Consider the following 20166-nt stretch of genomic DNA (forward strand, 5'->3'; position numbering starts at 1 on the left):
CTGCATCTGTCTGGTGCGTCCCCCCTTGAGCAGTTACAGGAACGTAAGGGACCTGTGGGTGGAGCGTGGCCTGCAGGCTCGAGGCGTCTGGGCGCTGAGGTCCAGCACAGCCTGGCCGAGGCCGCGCCCCCGGCCTCCTGCCCTCGGCCCGCCCAGCTTGCCTTCTCTGGACACAGCCCGGCTCTGCGGAAAGTGCACCCCGAGCTGTTTCCTTGTACCACCTGCAGACACGCAAGACCATTCTTGGAACTGCAAATTAGAGCGGCATGGGTGGTGTTTTCTCACGTTTGTGCTTCCATTGTGATGCCCTGGTTGAGTGCATTCAGACTGGGAGTCCTGGTGATGCGCTGGCCAGCTGACCTGGCGACTCACGTCCGGGCATCTGCCTTAAGGAAATAGAGGAATGTACGGCCACCTCGTTGTTATTTGTAGGACTGCAAAGTGGTGTCAAACCAAATATCCAGTTGTGAGGGGTAGGTTAGACAGCTGCGGGCAAATCCATGTCCTGGTGTCTTATGTAGTCTTTAAAAGCAGAACAGTTACTGAACAGACTCCTAACGCACAGCATTAATGGGGAAAGCATCACACACAGGGAGGCAGCAGCCAAAGGGCACAGAGAGCATCCCAACACCGGCGGCCACGCGATTATGATGCCGCGTGTGCGCAGCCTGGGAAGTGTAGCAGTGAACAACAGGGACGCCGCACGAGCCGCACACAGGGAGGCAGCAGCCGAAGGGCACAGAGAGCATCCCAACACCGGGGGCCACGCGATTATGATGCCGCGTGTGCGCAGCCGGGAAGTGTAGCAGTGAGCATGTATTGCTTCTGAAATCAGACGAAAACGTGTTATTTAAAGCACAGCCAACACCCAGAAGAGCAGTGGTAGGGAAGACGGGTGTCCTTCCAGACAGGGATCCCCCAGACTCGGCCTGGGGTGGGACCGCACGCCTGGCCTCTGCTAGCTGCCTCTGAGGGCCACGCAGCCGGCTCGCAGCAGCTCGCACCTGGACTGGGCTGCAAGGGGCAGCCGTGGCAGTGGTGGTAGTTCACCGCCGCCCCCCATCCAGTCTCGGTCAGTGGGGCCCCTGGGCATGAACAAGGCATGACCGCTCGGCACCGTGATCCGGCAGGTTGTGGTTCGCCTCAAGCTGTGTCCAGGGTGCTGGGCAGTGTGGACTGAGGATGGGCTGGAGCTTCTCGGGGCCACCGTGGACTGACCTCGAGGGCCCACACGAGGCAGCAGGAGGACACACAGACCCAGGGAGGTGGAGCAGACCCGGGGGCGCCCTGTGCTTCCCAGAGGGGGCGGGGTTCCGGGCACCGAGTGCCGGCCCCCCACGCACAGGCCCCTTCTCCAGGTCAAGAGTGTTAGCAAGCGGCCTGCAAAGCCAGACCCAGGGAGGGGGGAGGTTGGGTGGGAACTCTTTGTGGGAGAGGGGATGGAGAAGGTGTGTGTGCTGACTCCTGGACTCCCACCCAGCTTCCGTCTGTCTCTTGGGGGTCCCCTGCCCACCTGCCGGGCGTTACTTTAAAGGGAAAGCAGGCCTTTAACTGTGCCACTGCTTACAGCACAGTGACTTGCAGCCTCCTGGCACTGCCTAGGCTGCCGGCCTGTTCCGCCCGTCACAGAGGGCTGCCCTGGACCCTCTCCCGGGCCTGTTTTCTTCCTGGCACAGTTGCTGGACGTTGCTGCCGGCTGCGTGTTCTCCTGACTCCGACGCTGGACTGGGGCTCTGTGACACAGAGGTTCCGTTTGTCTGTCCTGTGCTCACAGGTGCGGGCAGGTGGCGGGGAGTGAGGTACCATCCCCCGGCCTCTGGGGCAACCCGAGTTCTCCTCAACCTGCCAGGCTGAGCCCCCATCTGAGCTCTGTGTCTGGGGTGCTCGCCCGGCCAGCTGGCCAGGGCTGGCCCTCGAGTCGGGGCTGCGAGGGCCAAGGGGAGATGGTTCCAGGCAGTTCTAGCTGCTTTGATGGCTTTTCGACCACTAATACCTAGTTTACTTTTAAAGAAAACGGTCAGTGCTACTGAGGGAGTAGTTTGTTTTGTGTAAGAACCATAGACTGATTTCTAGCCTTTTATGCTTTAAGGCATTTTTAAAAATGGACAGACTTTATTTTTTAGAGCAGCTTTAGATTTATAGAAAAATGCAGCAGGAAGTACAGAGAATTCCCATCGCCCTCTCTCCCTGCTGACAGCGTCCCACATTAACGCGTTACACTTTTACAGCCGATGAGCAGTATTGATATGTTACTGTTAATTAAAGTCCGTAGTTTACATCAGGGCCCCCTCTTGGTGCTGTGGTGTTCAGTGAGTTTGCCTCGTGCACAGTGACCCGTGTCCATCACAACAGTATCATGCAGAGTATTTTCACTGTGCTGAAGATCTGTGCTCTGTTTCTCCCCTGCCCCCCCTCGCCCACTCCATCCTGGGCAGCCACGGGTCTGTCTCTTCAGTGTCTCCACAGTTCTGTCTTTTTCCGAGTGTCATCTAGTGGGAATCACACAGTGCGCAGCCTTTTCGGATTGGTTTCTTTCACGTAGTTATAGACTTTTTTAAAGTTCCTTCTGCTCTTTTCATGGCTCGATAGGTCGTTTCGTTTTATTGCTGGATGATTCTCCATCGTCTGGCTTTACCACGGGTGACCTCTTCACAGTTCGGTTGCTTCCAAGTTTCGGCAATTACGAATAAAGCTGCCGTAAACATCCACGGGTCAGTTTTTGTGAGGACATAAGTTTTCGGTTCATTTGGGCAAATACCAAGGAGTGCGATTGCTGGATCATATAGTTAGATTATGTTTAACTTCGTTAGAAACCACTGAACTGTCGTCTTGCGATGGCTGCACCATTTTGCGTTCCCACCAACGGCGCGTGAGCGTTCCTGTTGCCCCGCGTCCTCATGGGCACTTGGTGTTGTCAGTGTTCTGGAGTTTGGCTCTTCTGTTAGAATGGCCGAACTAATAGGGGTGTGGTGGTATCTCGTTGTTTTACCTTCTGTCTCCCTGATGATGTGACGTGGAGCATTTTTCAGTGCTGATTTGTCATTTGTGTATTGGGCGAGGTATCTGTTCACACTTTTTGCCCATTTTTTTAATTGGGTTGTTTGTTTTCTTATTGTTGAGTTTTGAGAGCTCTTTGTGTTTTTTAGAAACAAGTCCTTTATCAGATGTGTGTTTTGAAAATATTTTCTCCCAGTGTGCGGCTCCTCTCTTTTTTTTTTTCCATTCTCTGTGTCTTTCACAGAACAGTTTTTATTTCATAAGGTCCCGTTTATGCATTCTTCCTCTCCTGGATCATGTCTGCTGTCGTATTTAAAAACTTGCTGCCAGCCCAGAGCCACCTAGATTTTCTGCGCTGTCAGCTTCTAGGGGTGTTATAGTTTCACATTTACATTTAGGTCCGTGGCCCCTTTTGAGTTAGTTTTTTGAGGGTTGTGAGGTCTGGGTCTGAATTCACCTTCTGCGTGTGGACATCCAGCTGTTCCGTCTGTTGAACAGACTGTCCTTTCTCCGTTGAATCACCTTTGCCCCTTTGTCAGAAAAATCAGTTGAGTGTCTTTATGCGGGTCTGTTCTGAGCGCTCCATTCTGTTCAGTTGCTGTGTCTCTGTCCCTTCACCACAACCTTACGGTGAGTCTTAAAGTCGAGGGCGTCGGTCCTCCGACCCTGTTCTCCTCCTTCAGTATTTCACGGGCTATTCAGGGTCCTTTTGCTTTCTGTGTAAACTTTAAATCGGTTTGTTGACATCCACACAGTAAAATGTTTACTTACACTAAGGGAGTAACTTGGTTTGACGTATGCACCACATGAAGATTTAGCCTTTTACACTTCAGGACATTGTTTCCTGTTCTTCAGAATCAGAGGGTTTGGGGCTTTGGCAGGGGGAGCCGCTAATCTTTATGAACTCCGGGATTGTTTTTTAAGCATTTTTACTGGTCATCTGGATTTTAAAAATTCTCAGTGAATTTTTAAAATAAAATTTCAATTCAATGTCCAGTTTCTAGTGAACTGCCAAAAAACAATTTGCTTGAAAGGAAGTACTATCCGTCCACAAGTTCCCGTGTTTATAACATGGAAAATACCATGGACACCCTACGTGATTCTGCGTTTTCCAAATTTAAAAGTTTCAAGTTTAAAAATTTTAAAGTTCCTTTCATGTAACTTGGTCGATTTTCCAGAGTAGACCTGAGCCAGCGGAGCGGCCCACGACACGGCGCCTTCCCCAGCCGCGGGCGCCTTGCCGCTTCCCTCCCTCCGCCCGGCCCCCCTTCCTCCTACTGACCCTGCCCCGGGGGGCGCGCAGCCCTCCGCCTGGGCCCCCGTCAGCCCCTGCCCAGCCTCCCCTCAGCTGGCCTGCGCCCCCGCGTCTCCTGGACACGGCTCCCTCCTCGCGGGGGAGGGCCGGTCCCTAACCCAGCGCCCAGAGGCACTTCAGGTCACGGCTCTCCCTCGCCCTGCCCGTCTCCTCTCCGCCGCCTGACGAGTGCTCCCGACGGGGCCCGCGCCCACCTACCCGTGTCCTCGCATCCGCCAGGCCCTCGGGGCCTGAGCGCGCGCCACGCGGGCAGAAGTGGAGCACGTGCAGGTGGCGGCCCTCCGGCGCCTGTTCGCTGTCAAAGAGGCTGGTTTGCGGCCGGTCAGCCGACCTCGGACCCAGGACGGCCCCAAGGAGCCCCCTCGCGCCACGAACGTGTGTCACGCGCGGCGCGCTGAGCGGCCTTGTCGCCCGTGAGGAAGGACTGCGGAGCGGTCGGCCTGCCCTCCCCCGGCTGGACCTGGGCCGAGGAGGGAGACGCGCTCGGGAAGCGGGCAGGCTTGTCTCCCCTCCTGCCGAGGGCGTCTGGAAGCAGAGGTGGGGAAGGGAACATAGTTTCACGTGAGTGGAAAGGTGAAACGGGAGAGGGCGGTGGCCATGCGCCCAGAAAACGGGGGCCTCCCTTCATGCTTGACTTCGTGGAAAACAAGATGGAACACGTTGCGGGATAAAGAAGCCGTGACCGTGCTGCTCTTGCGGAAAGGAATTCCAGGAACCAAAGCCGGGATCTTAGGAGTGGGACATTCTAGACACCAAGTTTCGTTTTTGAGGTCCTGGTCCCCGTGCGACGGCTTCTGTGTGAAACGACCTGAGCCGCAGGGCTGCCCCGCCGGTGTCGGCACCGGGCGTCTGGCCGGAGCTTTGCCGCGCTGCTTAGGACGTGGGAGGACGGAGGGAAGCTGCCTGGGACCCGGGCGCGGGGCCGCTGGCCCTGGGACTCGCGGTGAAGCCTGGGCGCCCCGCCTCCTCGTGAGGGCGTCGGCTCTTTCCCCCTTGAGCCGCCTGCTCTGATGCCGCCGCCGCCGAGACTCGTTTGCCTTTCCGTTCAAACCGCTGTTTGCCGGCCTGGCGCCAGCCCCCTCGTCGTTCAGAAGCAGCCGTGAACCGCGTGCATCACCTGAGGCTCTCGGGCTGCGTCCCAGGCCAGGGACAGAACCTGCCTGGCACAAGTCCCAGCGTCAACCTGCCTGAAAAGCAGGTCCCCAGGACCCCGAACGCGCTCACCCGGGGTCGGGTCCGGACCGCCTCACCTCTCGCTGCGAGTCCCCGCCAGCCACACCTGAGAAAGGAGGATAGGGGTCCCCGAGCCTGGAGGAAACGTCGATGGCTGGCTGCATGTGCCAGCCTGGCCAGGCCACGGGGCCCAGAGGGTGGGCATTTCGGAGCGTTTCCGGAAAAGGTGAGCATTCGAGTCAATAGACTGAGTGAAGTAGGCTGGGCTGCATTCAGTCCCCGGAGGCCTGGATGGAACAAAACGGTGGAGGAGGGAGAATTCTCCCTCTTTCTGCTGGGCTGGGGCATCGTCCTCTTTGCCCTTTGACATCAGTGCTCCTGGGTCACTGCTGGCTCACCTGGGCCTCCAGCTTGCAGACAGCAGATGGTGCGACTTCTCGGTCTCCATAATTGCCTGAGCCACTATAGTTTCAGGGATCTGAGACGCCTCCCTTCCAGAGAGGGGATCTGTGCTGGACAAAGCAAAGGACAGGGTCACTCCTACCCGATTCTCACCAGCATCCTCTCCCAGCCCCCGGGAATGTGGTGAAGGCTCCACTCAGGACCCGCCTCCCCCAGGCCTTTCTGGACTCCGTCCCACCCTCCAGGGGGCACTTCTCAGGGCCCCTGGACCCAGGCTTACTGCCCTGCCCCCAGGTCCCCGTGTCTTCGTGCTTCCATGCGTGTTCATACGTGTTTCCCAGTAGACAGGGCACTCCCAGGATGGGAACCACACAACAGAATGTCCTCTGCTCCTTGACACCCACAGGGCCCATGAGGTCCCCAGATGTAGCTGCTCACTTTGGACAGGGTCTTCGCTGGAAGGACTGAGCACCCGGTATGGTGCCTTGGTCCCCTTTAGATTTGCTGACACTCCTTTGGAGGCACTGCTAAATAAACCAGGGCAGCTGGGCACACAGGGTAGGGTCAGCATGGAGTGTCAGCTCTCGGCCAGCATGATCAGGGTCAGATGCTGGGCCTTCCAGTGTCTGTGTTCAGAGGCTCCTCAAAGGAAGGAGGCCAAGTGGTAGAGAGGGGACCGGGTCAGCCTCCAGGCTCCAGCCCCACCGGCTAACCCCCTTCCCGCTTCCCCTGCCATCCCCAGAGGTGAGCAGGCCTCCTCGCCAGCAGATGGAGAAAGGCAAGAAGGTGCTGCAGCCGGGACCCGGTCTGGCTAACAGTGTGATCAGGACCCACGAGGCGGCCGCCCCCTCTGGCCGTGGGCCTGCAGCCCTCACCTCACACTCCTGGTCGCTTCTCCAAGGTCACCAAGAAGATGGGAACAGGCTTGTAAATCATCACATGTGGCTGCAAGAAGCAGGAATGGGCTGAAATAAGCAAGTTTCCTCCCACTTGTCTGATGATCTCTACTGAGGACATTTAGCAGAAAATGGAAAATACTGTTTTGTTTGTAAATAATAAGCGGCCACTGAGCAGCTGTGTTTTCTCATCTGGCAGCTAATTAAACCTCACGGTGGAAGCGTGGTTCCAGGCCCTGCCCTGACCAGGGAGATTGTAATTAATTGCTTACGATAAACATATTGAACTCTTTGGATTCTGAAGGAGGGGGTGGTATGTGTAGCTATGTGCCTTCAGTTTGATAACACCGAGATTCAGTTTCAAACATTCATCTGGTTCAGCGTGAGAATTTTATCATTTGAAACAGACTGACAACCTTAATGTTGAAAAACTAGTGTATAACAATAACATGTTCACGGGAAGGTGTCAAAACAAAAACTGTGTCCAAAATGTCAGGGTCATTAAGGAAGTAACCGTACCCGGCTGATACGCTTCCCGGATGGAATTACCAGCGATTTGAACAAAAAACCTGTGGCGTATTATTTGGAAGTAAGGGCTGCTTTTTCTTACAGGAACTTTCTGACTTATGGTTAGGCAAATATGAGAAATACTTAACAACAAATGGGAAAATCTCCCATTTCCTGAACTACGTTTTCATCAGTGACTGAGCACGCCAGCTACGACTTCCAGCCCTGAACACACTAATAGTTCACCCATGCCGAGAGGGTGCAGCTCGGAGGCCTTCCTGCCAGCACTCCGCCCTTCTCAAAAAATATCTAATTCCAGAACATTCCACCAAGCTGAGGAGTCCTCCTCATGCCTGCAGGCTGGGGAGGCAGGTCAGATCAGCAGGGGCGTCCGTCCGCACACAGGTGGCCCAGGCTGTGTTGCCTCCTTGGGTGATCCAGGGCACGGGGCCAGGACTGCTGCGGAAGGACCTCGCAGTCGCGCTCCTGGGCTTGTTTCGTTTGGGGTGGGCGCCCCTGGGTGGAGGGGCACAGCGGTGACGCTTGGGCGGCGTGTGGCCTAGTGCCCCCCTGGCCGTACAGCCTCAGGTAGCGAGGCTGTGTTGTGTGGGCAGCATTGCAGGCGGGCCTGCCTTCATTTCAGAAGGAAAACTACAAGCGGAAGCGTCACAGCATTTGTTTCCACGTGCAGATGGTGACGGGTAGCTTTTTCACTCAGGAAGTAAGTAGCAATGACAAATGATGGTTTCTGGCAACTTCCTAGAGGTTAGTCATTCAACACCATTAAAAACATTTATCAACGTGAAGTTGGCTGGGATTTTTATATTGTTGTCTGTGGGCCAGCGAGGCCCCCTCATACCTGTCCTCTCTGTTAGGGTCTGGGGAGGCCCAGGACCAGTGGTTCTGTGCTCTGACGCTGAACGACACTCACACACGACACTAGTGGGGACAGTACGGACCCTTCAAAAAACACTCGGACAGGAAAGTGGAAAGCTGGAGCCCTCTAGACCAGAAGGGAACACGTCATGGAGGGGATGCCCTTGGAGTCTGAAGGGTTTGGGTTCCAGAGGAGGGGGGACGTGCGGTTGCTGTAGTTTGGACTTGGCATGACGGTGGGGTGAACGTGTCAAGAGCATGTAAGGCAGGTAGGGAGGAGAGCTGTGGAGGACCCGCTCAGGCAGCTGAGCGCGGGGGGCGGGGGGGTGCGGCGCGATGGTGCGTGAGCCCCAGCAGGCCTGGAGCGCACATGGGGACGCGGCCCAGGGCAAGGGCCCAGGACCACAGGGTGACAGCGCCCCCATCAGACTGTGACGGACTCGGCTCCTAGCGTCATGGATTTTCTCTGTTGTTTTCAGGCTTGTTGAGTCACTTCTTCTCTTTATCCCTTCCTTCCTTCCTTCCGGTGTGGGCCCTGACTGCTGACCAGAGGCTGCTCTCCCGTCCCTGCACCCCGCACTCCTCTCCCCCCAGGCCATCCCAGCCGCCCCGTCTCATGTGCTTGGACGGCTGCGCTTCCTTTCCACTCCAGCCAGTGCCGGGTTTTCTCCTTAGAGACGGCCATTTACCTTGGATTATCTCCCCAGCGTTTGGAGACCCTCCCGTGGCCTCCCCAGTGCTGATCTCTGCTTTGATCGCACACTCGGTGTGACTCCAGGTGTGAAGAGTTTGTTGAGGTCGGGGCGCGGCCGTCCCGGCACGGAGCTCTTGGGCGCTTGGAAGAGTGGGTGTCCCCCCCGTGGGCTGTCCCCAGAGGCTGTCCTGCTGGGTCCTGTGCTGGGTCAGGAGGGTTGAGGGCGAGTCTCCAGCTGTGACGGGACTTGTCGGTTTCTCCTGCAGCTCTTCTAGGGCGTTTTGCTCGGTTTTCGTTCTGTTGGTTTGCTCCGCCCCGCTGCGGCCCCGCTGGGGCACTTGGGGCTTCCCGGGTGGACCGTCTTGCGTGTGGCCCGTCTGTCCCTCTGCCCGAGGTATACGTTACCTATCAGCGCAGCTTCTGCTTTCCTCTGATTTATGTCTGAGTGGCTCCTCCGTCCTTTTAACCCGCCTACATTAGGACATTGGATTGGACTTGCAGCTGACCCTGGGCGGGTCCTGTTCTGACGCCCCCACCCAGGGTGGACATCCAGCCTCCGGGCTCGGCCTTCACCGACCTGCGGGGGCTTCTCCGGCCTGGGGGCGGGGGGGGCTCCTCCCTCCGCCTTTGCTGTCGGATGCGGGTAAAGCGGCGTTTTTCGCTGTTGGACTTGGACTGGGAAGAGATTCCTAAAAGTGCTGTCTCTTCAGGCTGCCCCTTCGTGGTGCTTCGGGTGGAAAGAGCGGTTTTGCTAGGCTTCGGGGTCTGTGCACACTGGCGTCTCAGGCTGCGGCCTTGGAAACAGAAAACCCAGGCACTGGACAGCAAGTGGTCCCTGGGGCCACGGTCCTGGGGCCGCCTTCCGCTCACCACCCTCGGGGTCGTCCTGCGGTTTGTGTGACGTCGGTGAACCCGGAGTAGGGTGGGCAGGTGGGCATTCCCCCCCCCCTCGGGAGGCAGAAGCCCACCCCGTCTCGTGCGGGGGCCTCGTCCACCTGTGTATGTGGGGAGCCCTGCTGTCCTCTGTCCCCCGAGTCCTGGGTGGACGCACAGGGACGCAGCCCTTGGGCCTCCGTCCGGTGACCGCGCCTGGAGTGCCCACTGCCCTGGGGCCACCCAGCCTGGGGACGCGGGGAAGGGAGCCTGGGGGAATGGGGGGGCTGGAAGGCCAGCGGCTCTGATGGAATCACAGCGCAGGTCCTGAGTCCGGGGAGAGGATGCTCTGGGCGGATGCTCTGGGCTGTGGAGGACCGGATGCTGCCGCTCAGAGCATCCGCCCGCCCCCTCACCCCACCCCAAATCCTTCACACTTGGAATTGCCCAGGATGTTCATGAGGGATATTGGTCTGTAGTTTTCTTTCCTCTTAGTGTGTTTGTCTGGCTTTGTCAGGGTTATGCAGTCCTCATAGAATGAGGTGGAAAGGTTCCCTCCTCTTGAATTTTGGGAGAAGTTTGAGAAGGATTGGGTATTAATTCTTCTTTAAATGTTTAGTAGAATTCACCAGTGAACACATCAAGTCCAGGGCTTTTCCTTGTGGGAAGAAATTGGACTACTGGTATAATCTCCTTACTAGTTATAGGACTATTCAGATTTTCCATCTCTTCATAATTTAGTCTGGGTAGGTTTTGTGTTTCTAGGAATTTGTCCATTTCATCTAGGTTTTCCAATTTGTTGGTGTGCAGTTATAATACTCTCTTAAAATCCTTTTTTTTTTCCCTGTAGAAATGGTTGTAATGCCCCACAGTCGTTTCTGATTTTAATAATTTGAATCTTCTGTCTTTTTTCCTAGCTCACCTGGCTAAGGGTTTGTCAATTTCGTTAAGCTTTTTGAAGAACTAATTTTTTGTTGTATTGATTTTTCTCCATTGTTTTTCTGTTCTCTATTTCATTTATCTCTGCTCTAATCTTTATTATTTCCTTCCTTCTGCTAGCTTTGGGTTTATTTTGTCCTTATTCTTCTAGTTCCTAGTTGTAAAATTAGGTTGTAGATTTGAGATCTCTTGGTTTTTAATGCAAGCATATAACTATAAATTCTCCCCTTAGCACTGCCTTTGCTGTGACCCTTAAGTTTTGGTATGTTGTGTTTTCATTTTTATTCATCTCTAAGTATTTTCTAATTTCCCATGTAATTTCTTCTTTGATCCATTTCTTGTTTAAAACTGTGCTGTTTAGGTACACATTTTTGTGAATTTTTCAGTTTTCTTTATGTTACTGATTTCTAACTTCATCCTCTTGTTATCAGAGAAGATAATTTCTGTGATATCTGTCTTATTCAATCTACTGAGAATTAATTTGTGGCCTAGTATATGGTCTACCCTGGAAAAAGTCCCGTGTGTACTTGAAAAGACTCTCTATGCTGTTGGGTGGAGTGCTCTGTGTGTGTCTGTTAGATCTCATTGGTTTATTGTGTTACGTCCTCTAGTTCCTTACTTCTGTCCAGTCATTGTATCCACTTTTAGGAGTGGGGTACTGAAGTCCAACTACTCCTAAGAACTGTCTCTTTCTCCCTTGAATTCTGTCAGCTTTTGCTGCATGTATATGTAAATATATTCTTTACATGGTTGATTTACAAAATTATATTAGTTTCAGGTATACAACATAGTGATTCAAAATTTTTATAGGTTATACTCCATTTAAAGTTATTATAAAATACCGGATATTTTCCCTGTGTTTTACAATATATCCTTGTAGTTTATTTCATGCATAGTCATTTGCGCCTCTTAATCCCCTCTCCCATCTTGCCCCTCTTCCTCCTCACTGGTAACGACTATTTTGTTCTCTACTCTGTAAGTCTGTTTCTGTTTTGTTATAGACATTAGTTTGTTTCATTCTTTAGATCCCACATAAAGTGAGAACACACAGGACTTGTCTTTCTCTGTCTGACTTATTTCACTAAGCATAATATTCTCTACATCCATTCATGTGGTTGCAAATGGCAAATTTTCATTCTTTTTGTGGCTGAGTAATATTCCATTGAATATATATACCACATCTTGTTTATCCATTCATCTGTTGATGGACACTTAGGTTGCTTCCATATGGTGACTATTGTAAATAATGCTGCAATGAACATTGGGATGCACGTATCTTTTCAAGTTAATATTTTTGTTTTCTTCGGATATATGCCCGGGAGTTGAATTGCTGGATCACATGGTAGTTCTATTTTTAGTTTATTGAGGAAAATCCATAGTGTTTTGCTCAGTGGCTGCACCAATATACATTCCCACCAACAGTGAACACTGGTTCCCTTTTCTCCACATCCTCACCAACATTTGTTATTTGCGATTTTTTTGACGATAGCCATTCTGACAAGTGTGAGGTGCTCTCTTATCGTGGTTTTGATTTGCATTTCTCTGATGATAAGTGATGTTGAGCATCTATTCACGTGCCTGTTGGCCATCGGTATGTCTTCTTTGGAAAAGTGCCTATGCAGGTCTGATGCCCATTTTTTAAAAGGTTGTTTGTTTTTTATTGAGTTGTGTGAGCTGTTTATATATTTTGGATATTAACCCCTTATCAATCATATCATTTGCAAATATTTTCTCCTGTTCAGTCGGCTGTCTTTTTATTTTGTCAATGGTTTTCTTTGCGGTGCAAAACCCTTGTAGTTTAATGGTGTCCCATTTCTTTGTTTTTGCTTTTCTTTCCTTTGCCTTAGGGGACAGATCCAAAAAATTATTGCTACAATTTATGTCAAGGAGTGTTCTACCTATGTTTTCTTCCAAGATTTTTATGGTTTCTGGTCTTACATCTGGGTCTTTAATCCATTTTGAGTTTATTTTTTTATATAGTGTGAGAAAATGTTCTACTTTCGTTCTTTTACACGTGCAGCTGTCCAGGTTTCCCAGCACTGCTTACTGAAGAGACTGTCTTTTCCCCATTGTGTATTCTTGCCTCCTTTGTTATAGATAAATTGACCATAAGCATATGGGTTTATTTCTGAGCTTTTTATTCTGTTTCACTGCTCTATGTGTCTGTTTTTGTGCCGCTACCATACTGTTTTGATGACTGTAGGTTATAATAGTCTGAAGTCAGGAGCCTGATTCCTCCAGCTCTGTTCTTCCTCAAGATTGTTTTGGCTGTTCAGGGTCTTTCGTGTTTATATATATATATACACACACACACACACACACACACACACACACACACACACACAAATACACATACATACATATGTATTTGGCTGCACCAGGTCTTAGTTGCGGCACATGGGATCTTTAGCTGCAGCACGTGGGATCTTTAGTCGTGGCAGGCAGGATCTTAGTTGCAGCATGCATGTGGGATCTAGTTCCCTGACCAGGGATCAAACCCAGGCCCCCTGCATTGGGAGTGCAGAGTCTTGCCCACTGGACCACTGGGGAAGTCCCTCCATATATAGTTTTAAATTATTTGTTCTAGTTCTGTGAAAAGTCTCATGGGTATTTTGGTAGGGATTGCATTAAATCCGTAGATTGCCTTGAGCAGTATGGTCATTTTAATAATACTAATCTAATCCAGAGCACAGTATATCTTTCCTTCTCTTTGTGTCATCTTCAGTTTCTTTCATTAGTGTCTTCTAATTTTCCAAGCACGGGTCTTTTACCTCCTTAGTTAGATTTATTCCTATGTAATTTATTCTTTTTTCATATGATTATAAATGGGATTGTTTGCTTAACTTCTCTTTCTGATAGTTCATTGTTAGTGTATAGACATGCAACAGATTTCTATTAACTGTATCCTACAGCTTTACTGAATTAGTTGATGAGCTCTAGTAGTCTTTTGGTGGCATCTGTAGGATTTTCTATGTATAGTATCATGTCATCTGTAAGTAGTGACAGTTTTATTTCTTCTCCAATTTGGATTCCTTTTCTTCCTTTTTCTGGTCTGATTGATGTGGGCAGGACATCCAGTACTGTGCTGAATATAAGCGGTGAGAATTGGCGATGGTGTCTTGCACCTAATCTTAGTGAAAATGCTTTGAGCTTTTCACCGTTGAGTAAGATGTTAGCGGTGGGCTTATCCTATATGACCTTGCTTATGTTGAGGTAGGTTCTCTTTATACCCACTGTAGAGAGTTTTTATCATAAATGGCTGTTGAATTTTGTCAAAAGCTTTTTCTGCATCTATTGAGACGATCATATGATTTTTATTCTTCAATTTGTGAAAGTGGTATATCACACTGATTGATTTGTGGGTGTTGAACCATCCTATGTACCCCATTTAATCATGGTGTATGATCCTTTTAATACATTGTTGGATTTGGTTTGCTAATAATTTGTTGAGAATTTTTGTGTCTATGTTCATCAGTGATATTGGCCTATAAATTTCTTTTTTGTTTGATAGCTCTGTCTGGTTTTGATTTTGGTATCAGGGTGATGCTGCCCTTATAGGACAAATTTGAAAGTGTTCCTTCCTCTGCAATTTTTTGGAACAGTTTGAGAATGATAGGTGTTAACTCTTCTCTAAAGGTTTGGTAGAATTCACCTGTGAAGCCATCTGGTCCTGGACTTTTGTTCGAATTAGTAATCAAAAAACCTCCAACAATTCCATTACTGGTAATTGGTCTGTTCATATTTTCTGTTTCTTCCTGGTTCAGTCTTTGCAGATTGTACACTTCTAGGAATTTGTCCATTTCTTCTTGGCTGTCCATTTTCTTTGCATACAGCTGTTCACAGTAATCTCTTTATGATCCTTTGTTTTTCTCTGGTGTCAGTTGTAACTTTTTCATTTCTGATATCATTGATTTGGGTCCTTTTTCCTGATGAGTCTTGCTGAAGGTTTTACCAATTTTGTTTATCTTTTCAGAGAAGCAGCTCCTAGTTTGATTGATCTTTTCTATTTTTTTAAGTCTCTATTTCGCTTATTTCTTCTGATCTTTATTATTTCTTCTACTAACTTTGGGTTTTGTTTGTTCTTTTTCTAGTTCCTTTAGATGTACGGTTAGGCTGTTTGAGATTTTTCTTGTTTCCTGAGGTAGGCTTGTATCACTGTAAACTTCCCTCTTAGACCTGTGTTTGCCATTTCCCATAGATTTTGGGTCATTGTTTTTTCGTTTCCATTTATCTCCAGATATGTTTTAATTTCTTCTTTGTTTTCAGTGATCCATTTGTTGTTTAGTATTGTTTAGCCTCCACATGGTTTTGTTTTTTGCACTTTTTTCTTGTAGTTGATTTTCTCGTCTCACAGCATCGTGGTTGGAAAAGATGCTCGATATGATTTCTTAAACTTACCGAGACTTCTTTGTGGCCCAGCATGTGACCTATCCTGAAGAATGTTCCACGTGCACTTGAAAAGAATGTATATTCTGATGCTTTTGGATGGAATATATATATATATATATATATATATATATATATATATATATAAAAGTCCATCTGGTCTAATGTGTCATTTAAGACCAGTTTCCTTATTGATTTTGTCTGGATGATCTGTTTGTTGATGGTAGTGGGATGTTCAAGTCCCTCACTATTACTGTGCTACTGTCAATTTCTCCCTTTATATCTGTTAATATTTGCTTTATGTATTGAGGTGCTGCTCTGTTGGGTACATATGTATCTACAGTTGTTATATCTTTTTCTTGGGTGATCCCTTGATCAATATGTAATGTCCTTTGTTACTTGTTACAGTCTTCGTTTTAAAGTCTGTTTTGTCTGATGTAAGTATTGTTACCCTGGCTTTACTTTCATTTCCATTTGCATGGAATAACTTTTGTCCATCCCCTGACTTTCAATCTGTGTGTCTCTTTAGATCTGAAGTGAGTCTCTTGTAGGCAGCATATACATGGCTCTTGTTTTTGTATCCATATACAGCCATCCTGTATCTTTTGATTGGAGCATTTAGTCCATTTACATTGAGAGTAATTATTGATAGGTACATACTTATTGCCATTTTAGTTGTTTGTTTTGTAGTCCTTTTTTGATACTTTCTTCTTTTGTTCTCGTCTTGTGATTTGATGACTATCTTTAGTGTTATGTTTAGAAACTTCTCTCTTTTGTGTGTATCTATTATAGATTTTTGGTTTGTTGTTACCATGAGGGATGGTAAGTTGATCTCGTAATTTCAAACACATTTAAACAACCCTGCATTTTTACTCCCCTCCCCTCACAATTAACTGTTTTGATATTATATTTTACATTTTGTTTTGTTTTTGTAGCCCTTAACTACTTATTGCAGATATAGGTGATTTACTACTTTTGTCTTGTAACCTTCTTACTACCTTTGTACATGGTAGGTTTGCTACCTTTACTGTATACTTGCTTTTACTGATGAGCTTTTTCCTTTCATAGTTTCCATGTTTCCAGTTGTGGCCTTTTCTTCTTTGCTTAAAGAAGTCCCTTTAACATTTTTTTTTTTTTTTTTTTTTTTTGCGGTACGCGGGCCTCTCACTGTTGTGGCCTCTCCCGTTGCGGAGCACAGGCTCCAGACACGCAGGCCCAGCGGCCATGACTCACGGGCCCAGCTGCTCCGTGGCATGTGGGATCTTCCTGGACCGGGGCACGAACCCACGCCCCCCGCATCGGCAGGCGGACTCTTGACCACTGCGCCACCAAGGAGGCCCCCCCTTTAACATTTCTTGTAAGGCTGGTTTCATGGTGCTGAACTCTTCTAGCTTTTGCTTAGCTGTAAACCTTTTGACCTCTCCGTCAGATCTGAATGAGAGCCTTGCCAAATAGAGTATTCTTGGTTGTAGGTTTTTGCCTTTCATCACCTTAAATATATGGTGCCACTCCCTTCTGGTTTGCAGAGTTTCTGCTGAAAAGTCAGCTGTTAGCCTTACTGGAGTTCCCTTGTATGTAACTTGTTGCTTTTCCCTTGCTGCAGTTAATATTCTCTCTTTATCTTAATTTCTGCCATTTTAATTACAATGTATCTTGGTGTGGTCCTATTTGCATTGATCCTGCTTAGGACTCTCTACCTCCTGGACCTGGACGTCTGTTTCCTTTCCTAGGTTACGGAAGTTTTCAGCTAGTATGTCTTCAAATATGTTCTCTGCCCCTTTCTCTCTCTCTCCTCTTTCTGGGACCCCTATAATGAGAAAGCTACTATACTTGATGTTGTCCCAGAGGTCTCTTAAACTGTCCTCATTTCTTTTCATTCTTTTTTTCTGTTCAGCTTCAGTGGTTTCCACTACTCTATCTTCCAGCTAGCTGATCCATTCTTCTGCATCATTTAATCTGCTATTGATTCCTTCTAGTGTATTTTTCATTTTAGATATCGTATTCTTTGTCTCTGGTCCTTCTGTTTTTTTACTCTTTGTTAAAAACTTCTAACTTTTTACTCTGCTCATCCATTCTTATCCCAAGTTCTTTGATTATCTTTATGATCATTACCTTGATCTATTTATTGGGTAGATTGCTTATCTCCACTTCTCTTAGTTCTTCTTCGGGGTTTTTTCATTTGGAACATGTTCCTCTGTTGCCTCATTTTACCTAATTTGCTGTTTTTATTTCTGTGTGTCTCATATGTTGGTTGCATTTCCTGATCTTAGAGAAGTAGTCTTTTTTAGGAGATGTCCTATGTTCCCTGCGGCACACTGCCCTCTAGTCACCAGAGCTGTTTGCTCTAGGGCTATATGAGGGCTGCGCTGGTCCTTCTGTTGTGGCAGGATGACTATTGTGGGCAGTCTGGTAGGTGCAGCGGGCCCCGTCTGGTTGTTTGCAGGCCCTGCCTTGTGCGGAGGCTGCTGGCCTCTGGTTGGCAGGACAAGGTCACAAGGTGGCTGGCTGCAGAACCCAGGGTGGTCCCAGATCTGGTGCTCACCATTGGGCAGAGCCTGGTTCTGGCACAGATGGCTGCGGAACCGGGGTTCCTGGATCTAGTGTTGGCCTGTTGGTGGGTGGGTCCTGCTCCTGACATGGCTGGCTGTGGGTTCTACAGTGTCCCAAGGCTGGTGCTGGCCCACTGTATCCCTGGGCAGCTAGCTGAGGATTCTAAGGTTAGCTCAGAGCTGGTCTGGCTTTCTGGTGGGTGATTCTGGGGACTGGGGGGTCCATGGGCTAGTTCCAGCTCACTGCTTGGTGGAGCCAGGTCCCGAGGCCTCTGGCTGAAGGGTCCTTGGGGTCCTACAGCTGGTGTCGTCCCACTGGTGGGCGGGGCTGAGTCCTGGGGTGTCCTGATACTGTTGCCAGCCTGCTGACATGTCGCCTGACACCTGAAAAGGCAAGCGGCAGGGATCCTCGGGCCAGCGACCACCCACTGGTGGGTGAAGCTTGGTCCTGGAGTCTCTGGCTGCAGTGGTCCTGGGGCTGGTGTCTGCCTGCTTCTGGTCAGGGCTGGGGGCCCAGGGGGTTCTGGGGCTGGTACTTACCCACTGGTAGGCAGAGCTGGGTCCTGCAGTCTCTGGCTGTGGATCTAGTCTCTAGTCTCTGGCTAGATCCAAGACCCCCTCTGGCAAGGCCGTGGGGGTCTCGCATCTAGTTCCAGGGTGTGGTGCCAGGGCCTAGGCCCTCTGGTGGGCGGGGCTGTCGGCAGGAGTGGCTGGGGGCTGGGGGGGGTCTTAAGGCAGCCTGCCTGCTGGTGGGGGTGGGGCTGTGTCCCTGCCTGGCTAGTCGCTTATCCTGAGGCCTCCCAGTACTGGTGCCTGCAGGCTGCTGGGCGGGGCAGGGCTGGGTCCTGAAGCTGGTAAGCTATAGGGAGAATTCAAAAACAGCACTTTCCATCACGGGTGTCCATGTGGTAGGATGAGTTCCCCAAGGTGGCTGCCACCAGCGTCTGTGTCCCCAGGGTGAGCTGCAGATGCCCCCTGCCACTCCAGGGGGCGCTCTGAGATCAGCAGGTGGGTGTGACCCAGCCTCCTTTCAAATTACTGCTCCTGCCCTGTGTCCTGGAGCATGTAAGATTATACTGAGTCTAGTATTTTTTTTTGATACATCTTTATTGGAGTATAATTGCGCCACAATGGTGTGGACTTTCTGTTGTACACCAAAGCAAATCAGCCATATGCATACACATGTCCCCATATCCCCTCCCTCTGGAGCCTCCCTCCCACCCTCCCTATCCCACCCCTCTAGGTGGTCACAAAGCACCGAGCTGATCTCCCTGTGCTATGTGGCTGCTTCCCACTAGCTAGCTGTTTTACATTCGGTAGTGTTTTTATGTCCATGCCACTCTCTAACTTCGTCCCAGCTTACCCTTCCCCCTCCCCGTGTCCTCAAGTCCATTTTCTACGTCTACATCCTTATTCCTGCCCTGCAGCTAGGTTCATCAGTACCATTTTTTTCTTTTTCTTTTTTTTTAGATTCCATATATATGCATTACCATACGGTATTTGTTTTTCTCTTTCTGACTTACTTCACTCTGTATGACAGACTCTGAGTCCATCCACCTCACTACAAATAACTCAGTTTCGTTTTTTTATGGCTGAGTAACATTCCATTGTATATATGTGCCACATCTTCTTCATCCATTCATCTGTTTATGGACACTTAGGTTGGTTCCATGTCCTGGCTATTGTAAACAGTACTTCAATGAACATTGTGGTACATGACCCTTTTGAATTATGGTTTTCTCAGGGTATATGCCCAGTAGTGGGATTGCTGGGTCATATGGTAGTTCTACTCTTAGTTTTCTAAGGAACCTCCATACTGTTCTCCATAGTGGCTGTATCAATTTACATTCCCACCAACAGTGCAGGAGGGTTCCCTTTTCTCCACACCCTCTCCAGCATTTGTTGTTTGAAGACTTTTTGATGATGGTCATTCTGACTGGTGTGAGGTGATACCTCATAGCGGTTTTGATTTGCATTCCTCTAATGATTAGTAATGTTGAGCACCCTTTCATGTGTTTGTTGGCAATCTGTATATCTTCCTTGGAGAAATGTTTATTTAGGTCTTCTGCCTGTTTTGGGATTGGGTTGTTTGTTTTTTTGATATTGAGCTGCATGAGCTGCTTGTATATTTTAGAGATTAATCCTTTGTCAGTTGCTTCATTTGCAAATATTTTCTCCCATTCTGAGGGTTGTCTTTTCGTCTTGTTTAAGGTTTCCCTTGCTGTGCAAAAGCTTTTAAGTTTCATTAAGTCCCATTTGTTCGTTTTTATTTCCGTTACTCTAGGAGGTGGGTCAAAAAAAATCTTGCTGTGGTGTATGTCAAAGAGTGTTTTTCCTATGTTCTCCTGTAAGAGTTTTATAGTGTCTGGTCTGACATTTAAGTCTTTAATCCATTTGGAGTTTATTTTTGTGTATGGTGTTAGTGAGTGTTCTAATTTCATTCTTTTACATGTAGCTGTCCAGTTTTCCCAGCACCACTTATTGAAGAGGCGGTCTTTTCTCCATTGTGTATTCTTGCCTCCTTTATCAAAGATAAGGTGACCATATGTGCATGGGTTT

General features: G+C 49.1%; 2 protein-coding genes across 3 annotated transcripts in view; one reads left to right on the plus strand and one right to left on the minus strand.

Annotated features, from left to right (window-relative positions):
* PARD6G (par-6 family cell polarity regulator gamma) overlaps positions 1-20166 on the plus strand; it is a 106203-nt gene that overhangs the window by 78427 nt on the left and 7610 nt on the right. The window lies entirely within an intron of this gene.
* ADNP2 (ADNP homeobox 2) overlaps positions 3157-20166 on the minus strand; it is a 79999-nt gene continuing 62989 nt past the window's right edge. The window contains exons 9-10 of one of the 2 annotated variants that reach the window (XR_007471527.1): positions 6763-6832; positions 3157-5997 (exon numbers count right to left, since the gene is read on the minus strand). The gene's annotated coding sequence lies outside the window, so the exon portion shown is untranslated. The remainder of the gene's footprint in view (positions 5998-6762; positions 6833-20166) is intronic. The other variant, XR_007471529.1, reaches the window with a different exon arrangement.

The sequence above is a fragment of the Orcinus orca genome, chromosome 15 (assembly GCF_937001465.1).
Source record: "Orcinus orca chromosome 15, mOrcOrc1.1, whole genome shotgun sequence".
NCBI lineage: Eukaryota > Metazoa > Chordata > Mammalia > Artiodactyla > Delphinidae > Orcinus > Orcinus orca.